The following is a 17,013-nucleotide window of genomic DNA, read 5'->3' on the forward strand; positions in this document are numbered from 1 at the left end:
GTTACTCATCGCATGATTCCTAGCCTCTGTCCAGCCGTTGTAGCCACAGTATTTATAAAGCTAGTCCAGTTCAGTTTCTGGTCAGTGGTAACCCCCAAGATGTTGATAATGGGGGATTCAGTGATGATAATGCCGTTGAACATCAAGGGGTTGGATTGTCTCTTGTTGGAGATGCTCATTGCCTGACACCTGTGTGGCATGAATGTTACTTGACACTTGTCAGCCCAAGCCTGGATATTGTCCAGGTCTTGCTACATTTGGACATGGACTACTTCAATATCCAAGGAGTGGTGCTGAACATCGTGCAATCATCAGCAAACATCCCCACTTCTGACCTTATGATGGAAGGAAGGTCATTGATGAAGCAGCTGAAGATGGCTGGGCCTAGGACACTACCCTGAGGAACTCCTGGAGTGATGTCCCGGAGCTGAGATGACTGACCTCCAACAACCACAACCATCTTCCTTTGTGCTAGGTATGACTCCAAGCAGGGAGAGTTTTCCCCCTGATTCCCAATGATTTCAGTTTTGCTAGGGCTCCTTGATGCCACACTCGATCAAATGCTACCTTGATGTCAAGGGCAGTCATTCTCACCTCACCTCGGGAATTCAGCTCTTTTGTCCATATTTGAACCAAGGCTGTAATGAGGTCAAAAACTGAGTGGCCCTGGTGGAACCCAAACTGGGCATCAATGCGCAGGTTATTGCTAAGCAAGTGCCACTTGATAGCACTGTTGATGACCCCTTCCATTACTTTATTGATGATTGGGAGTAGACTGATTGTAATTGGCCAGGTTGGATTTGTCCTGCTTTTTGTGTACAGGACATACCTGGGCATTTTCCACATAGCCGGGTAGATGCCAGTGTTGTAGCTGTACTGGAACAGCTTGGCTAGGGACGTGGCAAGTTCTTGAGCACAAGTCTTCAGTACTATTGCCGGAACGTTGTCAGGGCCCGTAGCCTTTGCCTTAGCCATTGCCGCATAATCAGCTATTTCTTGACATCACATGAAGTGAATCGAATTGGCTGAAGGCTGGCATCTGTGATGCTGGGGAACCTCTGGAGGAGGCCAAGATGGATCATCCACTCGGCATTTCTGGCTGAAAATTGTAGCAAATGCTTTAGCCTCATTTTTTGCACTGATGTGCTGGGCTCCTCCATCATTGAGCTTGGGGATATTTGTGGAGCCTCCTCCTCCAGTGAGTTGTTTAATTGTCCACCACCATTCATGACAGGATGTGGCATTTTGGTAGGAAGGACATGGAGAGACAATATGAAATAAGGGATACAATTCTTAAGGGAGTGCAGGAGCAGAGGAACTTGAGTGTTTCTGTGCATAAATCATTAAGGGTGGCAGGACAGGTGGAGAGAGCAGTTAATAAAGCATACAGTATCCTGGGCTTTATCAATAGGTGCATAGAGTACAATAGCAATGAGGTTATGCTGAGCTCATATAAAACATTAGTTAGACCTCAGCTGGAGTACTGTGTACATTTTTGGGCACCACACTATAGGAAGGATGTGAATGCATTGGAGGGAGTGTAGAAGAGGTTTACAAGAATGGTTCCACGGATGAGAAACTTCAGTTATGAAGATAGAGGTTGGGACTGTTCTCCTTGGAGAGGAGAAGGCTAAGAGGATATTTGATAGAGATGTTCAAAATCACGAGGGGGCCCAGATAGAATTGATAGAGAGAAACTGTTCCCACTTGTAAAAGGATCGAGAATGAGAGGGCACAGGTTGAAAGTGACTTGCAAAAGAAGTAAACGTGATGTGAGAAAAAACTTTTTCACACAACGAGTGACTCGAGTCTGGAATGCACTGCCTAGAAGTGTAGTGGAGGCAGGTTAAATGAGGCATTCAAAAGGGCAGTAGATGATTATTTGAATAGAAACAATGTGAAAGTGTATGGGGAAAAGGCAGAATGGCACTAAGTCGTAATGCTCATTTGGAGAGCTCTGCAGACACGATTCTGTTTCAAAAAACTAAGCGCATGAGTCGTCTGTCATAGTGCTCTCCTGGATGCGAATAACAGCATCAATAAGTCCTTATAGTCAAATGTGAGCCTACTGGTGTGTCACCAAGTAGGATGCATGATTGCATCTTCTTCCAGATGCACATTTAAACAGCCTCTCGCCGGCCAGAATGTGCCCATTGTGCAACAAATCCTTTGAAAATTTAAATCTGGAGTGTTTACAGGTGGGAAAACTGAGTAAATCCCTTCAAAAACATGACATATCTGAACGGTCTCTCTCTCGTGTGACTGCGCTGGTGTATCAGTAAATAGAATGGCCGAGTGAATCCCTTTCCACATGCAGCTGGTGAACAGCCTTTCTGCATTGTGAATGTATCCACGAGTTAACAGGGAATTGAATGTCACCCCTGTCAACAGTAACTACAGCATGTTGTATATAGCACCTTAGCCAAAGTAAAAAGTTCCAAATCCCTTCACAGCTATGTTAACAATCCCCACATTAGTGGGTAGATCCCCCACACCTCTGTGCTTGTGTCTCCAATTTGGTCCCCAGAACACTGCCATCATTTCCATCCAAAAATATTTTGCCAAGGTAAATGGTCAATTCCATGGTGTAATACCCCAATGGTTGTAAACAGCAGATCCTCTGGCTCAGTATGAGATGGTAAATGGGCTCGGAATATAGTATAAACACAGCTTAATAAATGCTTTAACAACTCCAAGTCACAGTCCACAGATAAATGATCTGAGGGCCAAATGGACTCCTTGAACTCTCTCATTGCTTATTGTTCGATAAGAATGAGATCATACCTATCCAACCATCTTTTATCAACTGGAGTAGGTCGTTCAGCCCTTCGAACCTGCTCTGACATTCAGTTAGACTCTGGCTGATCAATTCATCTCCTCTGAACTTGAGGGACAAATCCCTGAACAGTTAGCTCCAGCCAGTTATATGGGTTATTAACAGCAGCAGAAACAAATGCAAACTGTCAGAATGAACATGGTTCAGACCTGGATGTAATTAACAACAGCAATAACAAGAGAATCCACCTCCAGAAGTTATTTGTGAACTCGTTGGTGTCTCATTAGGTTTTGTGACTGAGTGAATCTCCTTCCACACAGGGAGTAGGTGAATGGCCTCTCCCTAGTGTGAACTCGCTGGTGTGTCAGAAGGTCAGATGAATTAGTGAACCCCTTCCCACACACGGAGCAGGTGAACGGCCTTTCCCCAGTGTGACCACGCTTGTGTTTCAGGAGGTGAGATGAACTGCTGAATCCCTTCATACACACAGAGCAGTTGAATGGTCACTCCCCAGTGTGAATTCACTGGTGTGTGAGAAGGTTGAAAGATCGATTAAATCCCTTCTCACACATGGGGCAGGTGAACGGTCTCTCCCCAGTGTGACTGCATTGATGACTTTCCACCTGGGATGGAGATCTGAATCCCTTCCCACTGTCCCCACCTTTCCACGGTTTGTCTACAGTGTGGGTGTTCTTATGTATCTCCAGGTTAGCCGATTCCATGTCAGTAGATCCACCCTTTCAAATTTCCTGTAAAAGGAGTTTACAAACATCAGCACTGTCAGTACAGAATAGAAATTCAGAACAGACAATTCTAGTTTCTATGGAGCATGTTTTCCTCACGTGTTTCTGCAAAGCAGTAAATCCTCATCCCACATACTCTCCCCCTCCCTTTGTTGGAATCCAAGCCCAGGATTACCAACTGTTCAGTATTTTATGGGATTCTCCCTATTTGAGTTAACTGTCCCAGGCTGCATAGTGCAAGAATGCTGTTTGTCCCATAAATTAGACCTGCATTGAACCCTATTCAAACAGTTCTGGAAGCCATACCTCATCCCCCACCCACCCTCACAGCTCTGGCAGCACCCCACTCAACAGCCTCCCTCAACCCATGCGTGCGGACTCCATGGCAGGCTGTCCTTTAATTATCTCTGTGAGAGTTGCTAACCCTGCCAAACCCATCACATCACCTCCACCATATCCTTGCTCTTCTCCCAGTTTTCTCCCTGTACTCTGGCTGGGTTCTGTTCTCAAGCCTCTCTGTGCGGCGTGAGAAAATAATCAATGAATCAATCATTTTCTCTCCTGGTCACTGGGACCCTGAAGCTCCGCCCACTCTCTGTTGTTTCACCAAGATGGAGGCACAGAAAGTTAAAAAGTCCCGGAGCTGCAGACGCGGGACCTGCAGGTTCTTGTTGGGGATTTGGGGCCTTCAGCGGGTGTTTCTGAATCCTCCCTGCCCATCTCCCAGGGTTTCCTTCCTTCCCACGGATCAGAGTCGTCATTGATTTGAGCCCAAAGTGTAATCTCTTATTTATTGTACCCCCTCCCCCATCCTCTGATGTGAACCATCCTCCACTCGCTGACCCAGGATGGCGGCCGTTAACCTGGGCCTGTTCCCGGGAGGGAGAAGCCCCGCAGCTGCAAACCAGGAGCTGATAATTATTCATAACGGTTACTCCAGCTCACAATGCCCGGGGAGTGATTGACGGGAGGGACGGACCAATAGGAAGGGGGGATGGGGCTGGAGAACCGAACGAGAGCGGCTGGTCCTCCAATCGGACTGAATGGTGGGGGGGGGGGGGGGGGGTGGGGTGGCGCGGGGCTGAACCCATAACTCCCTAAGATAAAAGCAAAAAACTGCGGATGCTGGAAATCCAAAACAAAAATAAAAGTACCTGGAAAAACTCAGCAGGTCTGGCAGCATCTGTGGAGAGGAACACAGTTAACGTTTCGAGTCTGTATGAATCTTCAACAGAACTAAGTAAAAATAGAAAAGAGGTGAAATATAAGCTGGTTTAATGGGGGGTTGTCGAGCTGGATAGAGGGTCAGTGATAGGTGGAGATAGCCAAAAGATGTCATAGACAAAAAGACAAAGAGGTGTTGAAGGTGGTGATATTATCTAAGGAATGTGCTAATTAAGAGTAGGAAGCAGGACAAGCAAGGTACAGATAGCCCAAGTGGGGGTGGGATGGGGTGAAGGGAAGGGATTGAAATAGGCTAAAAGGTAGAGATAAAACAATGGATGGAAATATATTTAAAAATAATGGAAATAGGTGGGAGAAGAAAAATCTATATAAATTATTGGACAAATGGTGGGGGGGGCGGGATCGGAAAGGGGGTGAGGATGGAGGAGAGAGTTCATGATCTAAAATTGTTGAACTCAATATTCAGTCCGGAAGGCTGTAAAGTGCCTACTTGGAAGATGAGGTGCTGTTCCTCCAGTTTGCGTTGAGCTTCACTGGAACAATGCAGCAAGCCAAGGACGGACATGTGGGCATGAGAGCAAGGTGGAGTGTTGAAATGGCAAGCGACAGGGAGGTCTGGGTCATGCTTGCGGACAGACCGAAGGTGTTCTGCAAAGCGGTCACCCAGTCTGCGTTTGGTCTCTCCAATGTAGAGGAAACCGCATTGGGAGCAACGAATGCAGTAGACTAAATTGAGAGAAGTGCAAGTGAAATATTGCTTCAATTGAAAGGAGTGTTTGGGCCCTTGGACGGCGAGGAGAGGGGAAGTAAAGGGGCAGGTGTTGCACCTTCTGCAGTTGCATGGGAAGGTGCCGTGGGAGGGGGTCGAGGTGTAGGGGGTGATGGAGGAGTGGACCAGGGTGTCCCGGAGGGAACGATCCTGCGGAATGCCGCCAGGCGGGGTGAAGGGAAGATGTGTTTGGTGGTGGCATCATGCTGGAGTTGGCGGAAATGGCGGAGGATGATCCTTTGAATGCGAAGGCTGGTGGGGTGATAAGTGAGGACAAGGGGGACCCTATCATGGTTCTGGGAGGGAGAGGAAGGTGTGAGGGCAAATGCGTGGGAGATGGGCCAGACACGGTTGAGGGCCCTGTCAACCACCGTGGGTGGAAAACCTCGGTTAAGGAAGAAGGAAGACATGTCAGAGGAACTGTTTTTGGAAGTGGCATCGCCAGAACAGATGCGATGGAGGCGAAGGAACTGAGGGAATGGGATGGAGTCCTTCCAGGAAGCGAGGTGTGTGGAGCTGTAATTTTGGGAGTCGGTAGGCTTGTAATGAATATTGGTGGCCATTCAGCTGGGCCTATTCCTGGGAAAAAGCCCAGGAGCTGTAAACGCAGGACCCACAGGGTCTTATTCAGGCCTTGCGGCCTACATCAGGTCTTTATGAAGCCTCCTCTTCCTCCCCACCCCAACTCCTGGTTCCATTCCTCCTTTCGCCTCACCGACTCTCACCCGCTGCAAAAAGCGCCTCTCGGACTCACAAGGCTTTGACCAAAGTGACACTGCGCATGCTCTGGACACAGTCCAATATTGCTCCTGCGCACTGGGCTCCTGTAGAGGGGATAGGGCACATTCACATCCACAGGGGATGTTGGGTAACAGCAGCGCCATTGATATCCCAGACAGAGAAGAGAAAATAATTCTGTTACCAACCGAGATAAATTAATTTAAACATCACATAAATACTTGTCAATTCCGTGTTTCATTTCTCAAAAGTGATTCAAACCGCTGCTCTCCTGTGGCACTACACTGAGTTTTTAAAACTTTTCTTCCTGGTTTCCTTCTTTCTCCTCCTCTGAAGGTGTTGATTCTGGCTGCCTTCAATCCCACAGTAGCTGCTTCCTCTCTCTTTATCTCGCTATCCCCTGATACTGAATATTCACTGTTTTATAGAATGATACAACACAGATAGAAACCATTCGGCCCATCATGCCTGTGCTGACTCTTTGGAAGATCTATCCAATTAATTCCTCAGACCTGTTGGCACTGTCAGGACAATGTATGTCTGCTGTAGAAATGGAAGTGGTGAATGGAAAAGCTTTTCCAGTTAGATACTTCTCAGATACACTCACCACTGTGAAAAGATCAGTTGTCCAGTTTATTAAGCAGGATTAAGTGCTCACTATTTGGTTAAGCACACAGAGTATTTGGTGGAGTTAAATTCAAAAATTCTACACACCCCCATATACTGCAGTGACATTATTAGTTAAAGGCCAAGGCAAGGGAATACCCCTGGTGTGATAGAGTAAATGAATTAAGTTACAAAGTGACATTAATACCCTAAAACTGAAAAACTTACCAATTGGCTGGAATGTTGCAGTATGAAGGAACCCCACATACTTGCCAGGTGAAAGAGGCCATATACAATGGACCTATTAAAGCCGCACAACTGTTGGACTCCACTGGGGTTTATGTGGATGGGTCTTGGTTTTATGAACAGGGACCATATTAGACTGGTACTACATCTTTGATTCCCCATGACAGCCATAGTATCCTTAGTAAATGCCCACCAAAATACTTAGCCCAGAGATCTGAAGCTATTGTGATCAAAGCCCTTCAAACCATAACTGATAAAATCAGCAACTATTCTGAAACCTCCTTTGGTTGTAACTCCCTCAGGGAAAACCTATTTCTCTGGCAAAAAAAAAACCACAACAGAAAGGAAAACACTAACCCACCACTCCAAACGCCGAATGATTTGGGATATTGCTGGTAAGTGTCCAGGACAAATTGCTATTTGTATGGCGAAGGTACATTAACAGCAGGAGTTAGTGAAGAGGGTAATAACCAGGCAGACTGACTCACCAGAAATGCTGCTTGGATCTGCTTGGTATCCACCCAAAACTCCATCATTGGTACCGGTATGACAGGCTCCAGTTAAACCTGATTTAAAAACTTATCAGGACCCTGACCCTGATGTGACTATGGTCAAAGAAGTCATACACTTTCGGAGACTTCACCTCATCCCTCATCCGACATGACGAGGTTTTTATATTACATGGATGGCTCTAATTTGACTTGGGTCATACCTCAATGGCTCAGAAAAGGATTAATTTTGTTTTTGGGTCAAATTGGGGACATGTTTCTCTTTTTCAAGTCATCGATATGTTACACAATTACTATTGGTGGCAGAGGATGCACTAGAATGTCCGTCACCACCTGAGCCTGTGTCTCATCTGTGTCCAAATCAATACAGATCTTCAAAATGTAAGGTTCCAATGGACACATCCCACCTGAATGATATGCCTGGGAAACATTGCAGATTGATTATACAGGTCCATTTTGCACATAAAAGGAGGGGATTAGTATATCATGGCAATTATAGATAAGTTTACTTGGTGGATTCAAGATTTCTTGGCTTGTAGTAATGATGCAGTCACTACAGCTAATATCCCATAGGAATAGATCTTTACCAGATGGGACTTTCTGAAAAGGATAGTGAGTGACAACGATTCTCATTTCACAGCAGAAGTAATGCAACAGCTCTGTCAACTTATGGATGTGGAACTACGTTCCACATCCCCTATCACCCAGAGTCCGGTGGGATGCTCGAGAGCTTTAATCACTCTGGATAAACAACACTGAAAAAAGCTGTCGTGGAGGGAACCTATTCAACACATCCAGGGAGAACAACCCCATCCATTACACTAACTCCTAAATGGGAGATGAAGTAATGTTTAAAAAAAACATTGTGAAAAGAGGTGGGGCTAGGAGGCTAGTTGGGAAGATCCATATGATGTTCGGGATAATTGGGAGAATCAAATCTTATATTAGTTAATTGGAAATGAGGAAGGGAAGCACAATATCTGAGTTACCATGGAGATCAGTGTAAACAGTACAAAATGAAAAGGTCAGATAACTACATGGGGAATAAACGCTGTGTTTGATTTTATTCAACAGGGATTTGATGTGGATGGTCATCGTGCTCCTGGACTGTGTCCAAGCTGAAGTTCTGTTCCTTCCCTATGAATTTCCCCCAGATTGTCCTTTCTGAGCTCCAGCCAGGTGATGGACACTCAATTGAGAATGACAAAAATCTACAACAATGTGTTTAAACCAAAGTTGATTTATTCCACATTCAACCAGAATATTAAACTCAAGCCCAATGATGGGATTATTACCATCTGAGACAAACCCTGACTCTAACAAGATGTGATTAACAGCAGAGTCCAACCCCTGCAGTCACTTGTGATCTCACTAGTGAGTCAGCAGAGTGGATAACTGAGTAAATCGTACCGCACACATGAAGCAGATGAGCAGACTTTCTTCGGTGTGAGAGTGTTGGTATGTCAGCAGATCATTTTTACTTTTAGTATTGAAATGCTGCCTTATCAGTGTGAATGCACTGGTGTCTTCACAGATGAGATGAAGTAATGAATCCCTTCTCGCGCACACAGCAGGTGAATGGCCTCTCTCTCATGTGAACTTGCTGGTGTATCAGGAGATGGGGTGACTCAAAGAATCCCTTCCCAAACTCAGAGCAAGTGAAGGGCTTTTTCCAAGTGTGAACTAGCTGGGATGAACAAGGAAATTCCTTCCCACAATCGAAGCAGGTGAATGGCCTCTCCCCGGTATGAACTCATTGGTGTGTTAGCAGGTTGGACGATTGCCTGAACCCCTACCAGCACTGAGAGCAGCTGAGCATGTATCTCAGCAGGTCAGAGAAATGAAAGAACCCCTTCCCACACTCAGAGCAGGTCAATGGCCTCTGCCCAGTGTCACTGTGTCGATGAGTCTCCAGCTGAAATGGGTAATTAAATAGTCCTCACATTTATCTGTGGATGTTGTCGGAGAGAAGAGCAATACTTCTTCAAGGTAGGCATTCCTTGAAGAGAAGTGGCAGTCAATTAAACACTAAGATAAAAACAAAAAACTGTGGATGTCACGTTTATCTGGTTTCTTCTCAGTGTGACTATGCTTGTGTCTCGACAGGCCAGATGAATGGCTGAAGCCTCATCCACACACACAGCATGTGTATGGTTCATCCCCGCTGTGAACAGTGCTTTTTCCTTCCACATTCAAAGGCATACTGTCAGATTTTGACTTGATATTTGTTTTGAGCTTCCGTCTGCAATCCTTTCCTTTTAACAACCTGTAAAATGAATTTAAAACAGGACAAAGGGAGCGAGGGAGAATGCACTAAAGCACAGATAGATGATGAAACTGAACTGAATGAATTTAGTCATTTGTTGAGCCAACACGAGGAAAAAGTGATCATGAAAACTGTTGGATTGTAAAACCCAACTGGGTCATTGATGTCCATCAGGGTAGGGAACCTGCCACCCAATATTGACCAACAATAAGACTCTGGCCTCAACAGAAGCAGATAGAGAGGTGGAAGGTTTGGGGCCGTGGCGTGGGAATGATACTGAAAGAGAGGGATCTTATACATTGACATGTCGACATGAACTTAGGCAGAACCTCCTAAAACTGTGACTTCCACCCACTTGAAAGAAAATAACAGCAGGTGCATGCGGAAACCTTCATGTGCATTTCAAGTCACACACAGCATCCTGACTTGGTACATATCACTGTTTCTTCATCATTGCTGGGCGAATATCCTACAATCCCTTACCTAACAGCATTGTCAAAGTGCCTTCACCACAAGGACCACTGTGGATCAAGAAGGCCCACAATCAGCCTCATGTGGAGCAGGTTGGATTTCACGGGATGTGGGTGTTGCTAGCGAGGCCAGCATTTATTGCCCATCACTAATTGCCCTTGAGAAGGTGGTGGTGAGCCACCTTCTTGAGCTGCTGCAGTCTATGTAGTGAAGGTACACCACACTGCTGCTAGGAAGGGAGTTCCAGGATTTTGATCAGCTGATAGTGAAGGAACGGTGATATAATTCGACATCAAGACGGTGAGTGGCTTGGATGGAAAATTGCAGGTGGCGGTGTTCCATGAGTCTGCTGGCCTTGTGATAAAAGCCATGTGTTTGAAAGGTGCTGTCGAACAAAGCTTAGCGAGTTGCTGCAGTATATCTCATAGATACTACACATTGTTGCCACTCTGCATCAGTGGTGGAGGGAGTGGATATTTAAGCTGGTTGGTGGAGTGTCAGTCATGCAGTCTGCTTTGCCCTGGATGTTGCCAAGCTTCCAGAGTGTAATTGGAGCTGCGCTCATCCACCATATTTACTGGCCTTGTTCGCAAAAGCCGACACCCCAAGAATTAATTTGAAAACCTAGATGGAAATGAATTAAAAGCCTTTACTGAAATTATTGCTCTGAAGATAATGCTTGTTTACTTTGTAGGGGTTGTGTCTGTTTATCAACCGAACATCCTAGAAGAATCTACCTCCCCTGGCGGTCCCACACATTGGGAATTTTTGGGCTTAACTGGGCTGCAAGCTACACAGAAGATTCTACCCATCCCCATTCCTTTTCAAACTGATACAACAATAAAGATCCACTCAGGAGGTCAGGGATAGACAAGGGCATCCAATTGCAATCCTGAGGCAAATCCTGGAAATATTATGTTGTTTAAACAGAATATGTGCAGAGAGAACAGAAAAAGGATTTCATGCCGTTGAGTTTTTGCCAGGATGCAGGAAAATGCTTACCGACAGCTACTCATTAATGGTAGCTGCGGTTCCCACAATCCCCCGCACCCCAGAAACCGCTCTATCCAACTCGCTCCTTTCCCCAGGCGCTGAGAGTGCGCATGCTCCCCAGGGCCAGCCGCGGGGCATTCTGGGCGGTTCCTTTGTTGTGTGTCGGACTCGGTGGAAACGGGAGAAGAAACTGGGAAGCGGCGGCGAGGATGGGGGAGGCGCTGCAGCATCGCTTTAATGGGCAGCCCCGACCCCCAGTCCCCCAGCCCGGGGAGATCACCGCACGGCCGCCGGGCCCGGCCGCTTTCATTCCGCCTCTGAGAGCCGCACTCGCTGTTCCTGAGGCTGCGCTCGCCCCCCGCTCAGTTTCTCCATTGAATCCTGTTTCTCTCCTTGTTTTTCCCAACTCAGATTCACCGCCTCATTTTCTTTTCTCCCTCTGAGCCCCTGAACTCCATCTGACAGGGTCATGTTGGAGAGCGGGCATTGACTGTCCTGGGAAACAACAGCAAGAGGAGCTCAGAGGCCGGAGGAGCAAAGGGAGCAGCGACTTCAGTCACCAATCGGGGGGGATTGAGGACTGGACGCTGAGTCAGTCAGTCAGTCAGTCAGGGGAGTCAGAGTGAACCCCTGGGAAATCAGTCATCTCTGAAAAATTAAATGAGTATTTCTTTTATCAACAACATTATTTAACATTTATCAGTTTAAATTTTTTTATTCTTTGTTACCTCAAACCCAGGACATTGCTGCAGGAATTCCTCAGGACAGTATCCTGGGCCCAACCATCTTCAGCTGCTTTATCAATAACCTTTCTTCCATTCTAAGTCAGACTTGGGAATATATTGCGGTTCCTTCACTGTCGCTGGGTCGAAATCCTGGAACTCCCTCCCTAACAGCGCCGACATCACATGGACTACAGCAGTTCAAGGAAGTGAACAGGAAGATTTGCTGACAGGAAACTCAAACCAAACATCATGTCAAAACCTGACAGATTCACTCAATACGTTAGGCGCTGGATATCATTGAACCTTTAATATAGGAGAAATTTAACAGCCTGAAAAAGCATCGCACCTTTCACAGTGGGAATAAACTGTGTGTGGACGAGGTTTGATCTGACCATCCAACATGGACAGCCACGAGGACACCGGCACCATGGAGAAACCATGGAAATGTGGGGACTGTGGGAAGGGATTTGGTTCCCCGTCAAAGCTGGAAATTCATCAACGCAGTCACACTGGGGAGAGGCCGTTTACCTGCTCCGTGTGTGGGAAGGGATTCACTCATTCATCCAACCTTCTGAGACACCAGCACATTCACACTGAGCAGAGTTCAGTCATCTGCTCCATATGTGGGAAGGCAATCAGTCATTCATCAAACTTTCAGAGACACCAGCAAACTCACAGTGGAGAGAGGCCATTCACCTGCTCCGTATGTGGGAAGGGATTCACTCAGTCATCCTACCTGCTGACACACCAGCGCATTCACACGAGGAAGAGTCCGTTCATCTGCTCCTTGTGTGGAGAGGGATTTAATCAATTATCCAGGCTTCTGAATCACCAGAGAATTCACACTGGGGAAAGTCCATACACCTGCTTTATCTGTGGCAAGGGATTTAATCGGCCTTCCAAACTACTGACGCATCAGCGAATTCACACTGGGGAGAGGCCATTCACCTGCTCCATGTGCGGGAAGGGATACACTAATTCATCTGACCTGTTGACACATCAGCGAGTTCACACTGGCGAGAGGCCATTCACATGTTCCGTGTGTGGAAAGGGATTCATTCGGTCATCCCACCTTCTGACACATCAACTTGTTCATACTGATCAGAGACCTTTTAAATGTTTTGACTGTGAGAAGACCTTTAAAAGTGAAAAGGATCTGATTACACACCAGCGAGTTCACACTGGGGAGAGGCCATTCACCTGTTCCGTGTGTGGGAAGGGATTCACTCAGTCATCCACCCTGCTGACACATCAGCGAGTTCACAAGTGACTATGGGGATTGAAATCTATGGTTACTGTTGCTGTTAATCTTGTTCAGGATTGAATGTTTGTTTCTGCAGAAATATAATTGTGTAAAGATGGGTGGCAGCTCAGAAGACTGGACAGAATTTAAAATAAGAAAAGAATGAATGAAAGATTAATAAAGAGGGAAAAGGTCAAGTAAGAGAGAAAGCTAGTTAGAAATATAAAGACAGATAGTAAGAGTAAATATTGATATTTAAAAATGAAAAGAGTTAACAAAGTGAGGGTTGCTGCATAGAAAGTGAGTCTGGGGAGTTAATAACGGAAAATAAGGAGATGGCAGATGAATTGAAGAGGTATTTTGCATCGTCTTCACTATAGAGGATACAAGTAACATGTCAGAAATGGCTGTAAATCAAGGGATGGAGGAGCTCAAGAAAATTACAATCACCAGGGAAGTGGTATTGAACAAATTGTTGGAGCTGTGGGCTGACAAGTCCCCGTATCCTGATGGATTTCATCCTAGGGTCTTAAAAGAAGTGGCTAGTGAGATAATTGATGTATTGGTTTTAATTTTCCAAAATTCGCTAGATTCTGGTAAGGTTCCATCAGATAGGAAAATAGGAAATGTAACTCCTTTATTCGAAAAGGGAGGGAGACAGAGAGCAGGAAACTATAGGCCAGTTAGCTTAACATCTGTCATAGGAAAAATGTTACAAGTGTTATAACAGGGCACTTAGGTAAATTCAAGGTAATCAGGCAGAGTCAACAAAGTTTTGTGAGAGGGAAATCATGCTTAACCAATTTATTGGGGTTCTTTGAAGGAGTAGTGTGCTGTGGATAAAGGGGAACTGGTGGATGTACTGTACCTATATTTCCAGAAGGCATTTGATAAGGTGCCTCATTAAAGGTTATTGAGGAAAATAAAAGCTCATGGCATAGGGGGTAACATATTGACATAGAAAGAAGATTAGCTAGCTAACAGGAAACAGAGAGTAGGCATAAATGGGTCTTTTTCTGACTAGCAGGATGTGATGATTGGTGTGCCACAAGGATCAGTGCTGGGACCTCAACTCTTTATAATTTATATAAATGATTTGGATGAAGGAACCCAATGGTATGGGTGCTAAATTTGCTGATGACACATAGATAGGAAAATAAATTGTGAAGAGGACATAAGGAGGCTACAAAAGGATACAAACAGGTTAGGTGAGTGGGCAAAAATCTGGCAAATGGAGTATAATGTGGGAAAATGTGACAGTGTCCATTTTGACAGGATGAATAAAAAAGAAGCATATTATTTAAATGGTGAGAGATTGCAGAGCTCTGAGATTCAGAAGGATCTGGGTGTCCCTGTGCATGAATCACAAAAGATTCATATGCAGGTACAGCAAGTAATTAGCAGAGCTGATTAGCAATCATTCATTGCAAAGGAAATTGAATACAAGAGTAGAGAGGTTATGCTTCAGTTATACAGGGCACTGGTGAGCCCACATTTGGAGTACTGTGTATAGTATTGATCTCCTTCTTTAAGGAAAGATGTAAATGCATTGGACGCAGTTCAGAGAAGAGATGTAAATGCATTGGACGCAGTTCAGAGAAGGTTTAGTAGATCAATACCAGGAATGGATGTGTTGTCTTATGAGGAAAGGGTGGACAGGCTAGGCTTGTATCCACTGGAGTTTAGGAGGGTAAGAGGTGACTTGATTGAAACACATAAGATCATGAGGGGTCTTTACAGAATGGATGTGGAAAGGATGTTTTCTCTTCTAAGAGAATCTTGAACTAGGGGCCACTCTTTAAGGGGTCGCCCATTTAAGGCAGAGATGAGGATTTTTTTTTTCTCTCAGAGGGTTGTGAGACTTTGGAATTCTCTTCCTCAAAAGGAGTTGAGGCAGAGTATTTGAATATCCTTAAGGCAGAGGTAGATAGATTCTTGATTAGCAAGGCGGTGAAAGGTTATTGAGGTAGGTAGGAATGTGTAGTTGAGATTACAATCAGATCAGCCATGATCTTATTGAATGGCGGAACAAGCCCGAGGGGCCGAGTGGCCTACTCCTGCTCCTAATTCGTATGTTCGTATATAAGTTGATAAACCATATCAATGGGCTGCTGTTTAATATTCTGGATAAATGTCACATAGCATGTGAAACTTTGTTTTTCACACATTGTTATACAATTTTGTCTTTCGTACCTGAATGTTTAACATCACCTGGCTGGAGCTCAGAAAGGACAATCTGGGGGAGGATCATATGACAGGAACAGAACTTCAGCCTGGACACAGTCCTTCGGGGTCACACTGAGAGGGACAAATGACACTTTGGTCTTTCTCATATTTCTTCACTGACAGCAAAACCCACATGTGGGTGAATCCTGAGGTGTGTAAGAAATGTGTCACAGCCACTTCTGTGCAGTACATACAGCCTAAAGATGACCAAGGTCAGGCTGTGTGGAATCCAAGGCCACATAGAAAAATGGATGGAAAAATACAAACTCCCCGTAAATCTAACCTTCTGATTTCTGTTTGGAACCATCGTGGTTCAAAGCTGCTAGGCACAGAGCAGATGGCTCCTTTACAACTGTGGTTGTACAGCCTGAGTCAGGCAGTCTGAACACGTGCTGTTTAATCAGAGCTTGATGTCAAACTGTGCTCTGTTCCTGACTGAAACTGAAATGGCAGGAATAAGTCTCCAGTTTAAAAATGACTGTGGTGATTATTCTGTGAAATTTTTGAGGTTTATTAGTGACAGTCCTGAGTCCACTACTTTAAAACAATGTTAGCAACAACTTGTATTGACATAGCACCTTTAAAAAGTGAGACATAGTTAAAAATAAATATGTAAAGTCTGTATTGAAATAACACATGGAGGAATTCACAGGATCCTTTTAACTCCTGGGACAATTATACAACAGACATTTGACCTCCAGGTAAAGAAAGACCTGCACCGTGTTTCCAAGAATTCCCTGCTATATTGGTGTGTGTGTGTGTGTGTTAGATCCCAGGATTTTATTGCAGTCTTCCTCAGTATTAATTGTATCTCCCAATTTGGTAATCAATTAATTCATAAATAAATCAGTTCATCACTTCCTCGTGTCATTGTACACTCTGCTACTGAATTAAAGATTTAATGAACTGTGCAACAAAGTTTTGTTACCTGGGAATTCTTATCTGTGATTTACTGTAATTCTGCTCCCAAATATTAAAATTGGGTTTCTGATTTCTGAGTCCAAATCATTTATATAAATTTGAATAACAGTGGTCCCAGAATTGCTCCCTGTGGAACATCACTTCCCACCTTTTACCAGTCTGAGTCACTTTGCTTAACCTCTTCTCTCTGTTTTCTGTTTCGTAACCAGCTTGTTATCCACAGAGTGTGTACAATCTAAAGGGTGACCAAGGTCAGGCTGTGTGGAGTGAAGGGCCAGGCAGCAGAATGGATGGAATGATGGCAACAAAACCAAAATCAGAGGGTTAGATTTACAGGGAGTTTGGAGCCATCTTTTCATCCATTCTGCTCTGTGTCCTGACCTTCGAACAGACCATCAATATAAGGGGAATTATCCGGAATACCAATAGGAAAGTAGAGGCTGCAATTATGCAAAGATGTCCTGTATTGTCTAAAATCTCCCACTAGGGTTGATCACCAGGGTGGCCATAGACCGCTCAGTATCTATTGATGGCTTAAATTTTTGTCATTGCTTCTGTTCAAGATGTTGTTCATTCTTGATTAAGGTTCAGAGAAA

General features: G+C 44.9%; 1 pseudogene across 1 annotated transcript in view; it reads left to right on the forward strand.

Moving 5' to 3' along the window:
- The window catches only part of LOC144697406 (uncharacterized), a 29,330-nt pseudogene extending 12,916 nt beyond the window's left edge, over window positions 1-16,414 (forward strand). The window contains exons 3-4 of the transcript XR_013580360.1: window positions 9,007-9,016; window positions 12,512-16,414. The product of XR_013580360.1 is annotated as an uncharacterized LOC144697406 (transcript). The remainder of the gene's footprint in view (window positions 1-9,006; window positions 9,017-12,511) is intronic.
- The last annotated feature ends 599 nt before the right edge of the window (window positions 16,415-17,013 follow it).

Source organism: Cetorhinus maximus, chromosome 23, assembly GCF_964194155.1.
Source record: "Cetorhinus maximus chromosome 23, sCetMax3.hap1.1, whole genome shotgun sequence".
In the NCBI taxonomy this organism is placed as follows: Eukaryota; Metazoa; Chordata; class Chondrichthyes; order Lamniformes; family Cetorhinidae; genus Cetorhinus; species Cetorhinus maximus.